General features: G+C 37.0%; 1 long non-coding RNA gene across 1 annotated transcript; it reads left to right on the forward strand.

The window, feature by feature from the left end:
* The first annotated feature begins 1,154 nt into the window (after nucleotides 1-1,154).
* On the forward strand, nucleotides 1,155-4,019 carry LOC132622756 (uncharacterized). Its single transcript, XR_009575986.1, has 3 exons — nucleotides 1,155-1,396; nucleotides 2,343-2,393; nucleotides 3,859-4,019. It is a non-coding gene; the product is annotated as an uncharacterized LOC132622756 (long non-coding RNA).
* Nucleotides 4,020-4,243: the final 224 nt, after the last annotated feature.

The following is a 4,243-nucleotide window of genomic DNA, read 5'->3' on the forward strand; positions in this document are numbered from 1 at the left end:
GTGAAACCATCCGCACACAAACCCAAACGAATGTTACTTGGTTCACTAGCAAAATCAAGATAAGTTCTATCAAAATGTTTCCACGGTTCTCCATCCGATGGATGACACATAACACCAGGTGGCCTTCTATTTTTGTTGTGCCATCTCATGTGAGGAGCAGAACTCGACGATGCAAACAACCTATTTAACCTAGGTATAATAGGTAAATAATGCATCGCCTTAATTGGAACCATCTTCCCACTAGGTGTCCGCTTATAACGCGCATGTCCACATATTTTACATTCATTTAAATTAGCATCTTGCTTATAGAACAACATACAACCGTTTGGACAACAATGAACTCTATCATACGACAATCCTAATTTGGAAACCAATCTCTTTGCTTCATAGTAACTCTTAGGTATGTCGAATTCCGGACTAACTAGTTCCCCTACAAGCTTAATCATTAAGTCCATAGCAGCTTCAGCAAAAGTCCAATCTAATTTGATGTTAATCATTCTAACTGCAACAGACAACTTAGAATGCTGACTCCCTACCCAAAGTGGGCGACTAGCCTCTTCTAATTCTTGATAGAAGCGTATTGCTTCTTCATTAGGAGGTTCCTCAAAATTTTGCGCAGGTTCAAACTGTTATATCCCGTATTTTTGAACGTCGGATTATTTGTAAGCTGAGGTGGGGCCCACACATCGAGATTTTTTTTTTTTGGACATCTGAAAAGTCATATGAATCACATATGTGAATTTAAACACAACTCAAGAAGGACCCTTGGGCCAAATCAAAGTGGAAGTCCTCCAAACGAATATTTTTAAGAAAACGTTTTCGGGTGATCTGACTTCTAGGGGCAAAAACGGTATTATAAGTTTGGAATTTGGAAAATACCAAGAAATATAAGTTGTAGATAATTGAATTAGATTTCCAACCATAGGTCGTGGGTTCTCAGGTGACGTCGGTGCAAGGAGATATGGACGTTTTAAGGTCGAAAGGTCAGTGGGCTAGGCCCAACTCGGGATCAACCGAGTTGGCCCAAAAAAAAAAATGAAGAGAAAAATCAGGCCCAATATGGGCCATCCGGCCATGGTCCATAAAAGAGGACCCAAGTCCATGGGTTTTAATTATTTTCCATGTGACAAATTAAATATAAAGGGAGTCTTAGTCATGGAACTTTCAAGAGAAATTTAGAAGGTGAAAAACAAAGCAAAGAAGAGCAAATTAAAAGGGCCATACGGCCAAGCTCTTGAAAAATTGACCCTTTGAAATCTTTCTCCAAAAATTATTTTCTTGTGGTATTTCTACTAATTCAAGGGTCCTTTACAACTTGGTGTAATTATTTTGGAAGAAAGAGCACTTGTTTCTTCAAGTTGACAACTTGGTCAAGTGAAAAAGATTGTAGAAAAAGGTAAGAATTAATCCCTTTTTATTATGTTATGAAGGTTGGTTTATGTTGTAGTATGTAGAAATGAGTAGAATTTATGGAAATATGGAAGTTTACAAAGTGGGTGTGCATATATGTAAGTGGACATATATGTATATTGTTGTATAAATAGTATGAGTTGAATTTTATGTTGTATTCTAGTTGTGGTTATGGTGAAATTTATATTGGAAATGGAAGAAAATGGTTCAAGTTGGCATGAAAAATTATTGGAAATAGTTATAGGAAATTATGTGATTTTAATGAAGTTTTTATGTAATTATAGAAGTGGAGTTTTAAATGTGAATTATTATGTTAGTTGGTGAATTTGGAAGGATAATAGTTCATATTGGCATGAAAGATTGGTTGTTAAGTGGTTATGAGAAGTTTTGTGATTTTATGGTAGATTTATGTAATTATGAAAATGAAATTATTAAGGTGCAAATTATGATTATGGTTGATGAAATTGGAAGATGGAAATATGTTATGAATATGTAGATTGAAGATTAGAAGTTTTGGATGGATTATGGTTTTGGTGGAAAGTTTGTATATTTTGTATATCTTGTGAATATTTGGTAGAAACGATATGAAATGCTTCCGAATTATATTGTAATGATCTTGATTAGTAATGAATGTAAAAACATTGAGATTGGTTTTGGAAATGTGAAGTTGGAATGAAAGCTATTGCATTATGTTGGAAAGAAGACTAGTTGTGTTATATTGTGTTTTGTAGTCATGGTTGTTGTCATTGTGTTGATAGTTTGGCCGGGTTGAATTCCCGGATTGTTGTTGATAAAAAAATTGGCTAAGTTGAATTTTGGGGATGGTGTATTTATAGGGGAGATGCTGCCCAAATTTTTGTAGACAAGTATTGGTTAAGATTGAAATCTTAAAGCCTTACAATTAACATTTGGTAATTGTGACCAAATTGTAGATTTTGGCGAACTTGAAACTTGATTTTGGAGACGTGTATGAATCGGAAAAGGTATGTAAGGCTTCACCCTTCCTTCTATGGCATGTCTTAAACGTAATAAGTTGGATACGAGCCTCGGGGACAACTCTATTCTCCGAAATCCGCACCCAAAGTTTCCCCTTTTTCATTCAGTAGAATTGAATTAAATATTGTATGAAATGTTGAAAATTTGCCTAAACATCTGGAACTTGCACAAATAGGACCCGACTACCTTAAAACCCACACAAGTGACGTCATGAAATATAATGTACGTAAATTTGGTACGCCGCCTCATTTGACCCGAGGTGGGCCCATTGTTCCCGGATTTTTCCCTATTGCTCCGTTTGACTTATTTTGGAGTAGAATCCAAAGGAAACTTTTGATCCTCGTTCCGATTATCAAACGATAAGTACTGTACCATTCTAATGGAAATATGTATATGTATATAAAATATGTATATGTATATAAGATATGTAAAAGTATATAAGACATGTATATGTATATAAGATATATATATATGTTTATAAAATATGTACATGATATACGTATATGTATACGATGAAAGATCCAGAGCGCTATAGACGCTGATATATGTACGTGATACACGTATATGTATATGATAAAAGATCCAGAGCGCTATAGGCGCTGATATACGTACATGATACCAGTATATGTATATGATAAAAGATTCAGAGCGCTATAGACGCTGATATATGTACATGATGTATGCATATGTATACGGGGAAGATGGGAATAAGGGCAGAGCGTTATACACGCATATCCACCTGATCAGTTGGCATTACATGACATGATATCGTCCCGGACGCGGGATGCCCGGACGCGGGATGTGTATTTATGGCTAAATGGATCGGCTGCCGACGCCTCGGCAATATGACATGTTCTATTTTTATATATATATGAACAAGAAAAGATTTTCAACGGAAAGCTAAGCTATGATATGATATGCTATGATACGCTATGCCATGATATGATACGCTACGACAAGCTATGCTATGATATGATAAGCTATGCTATGATATGACAAGTTACGCTATGGCATGATACACTATGACACACTATACTATGACATTGACATGATATAACACGATACGACATGCTGTAGTAAGACATGACATTACACGATATAATATGCCATGATAAGACACGATAGGATACGACCTGATATGCCACGATAGGATACGATAGGGCACGATAGGACACGATACGACAAGATACGACATAATATAAGTTCTATTTTCTACGTTCATGGAGGGGAAACGTTTTTAAAAGGGAAAGACAAGCCATGCATGATAGCCGCCCAAAAAGGGGCCTTCCTATGTACAGGTTACTTTCTTGCCTCGTTATATGTCCTGTGACTCTATGATATTATTAATCGCACTCTATGTTATTGCTTGCATTGTCTTCCATGCCTTACATACTCGGTACACTATTCGTACTGACGTCCCTTCTTGTGGACGCTGCGTTTCATGCCGCGCAGGTCAGCAGACAGGTGGACGTGATCCTTAGAAGCTCTACCAGCCGCACTTGACAGCACTCCAGTTGTTCCGGAGCCTCACTCCAGCGGTACTATTTTATGCATATACATTCGGGCTTGGTAGCACCCCGGCCCTTTCTATGTATAAGTGTACTATGTCTAGAGGCTCGTAGACAGATATGTACAGTCAGATGTTTTGTACTTTTGTGGTCCTCGTCGTTGTATAATGTGCTAGCAAAGTTTATAAGTCCATGTCTACAATTATGCCATTAATGTTAGCGTTAAGCAACAGAAAAAAAAAAGATACGGTATAGTCTATACGGCCCACCTAGTAGTAAAAGTACGATACGAGATAAGGGGTGCTCGGTACAAGTATCGGGTACCCGTC

The sequence above is a fragment of the Lycium barbarum genome, chromosome 2 (genome assembly GCF_019175385.1).
Source record: "Lycium barbarum isolate Lr01 chromosome 2, ASM1917538v2, whole genome shotgun sequence".
Lineage (NCBI taxonomy): Eukaryota > Viridiplantae > Streptophyta > Magnoliopsida > Solanales > Solanaceae > Lycium > Lycium barbarum.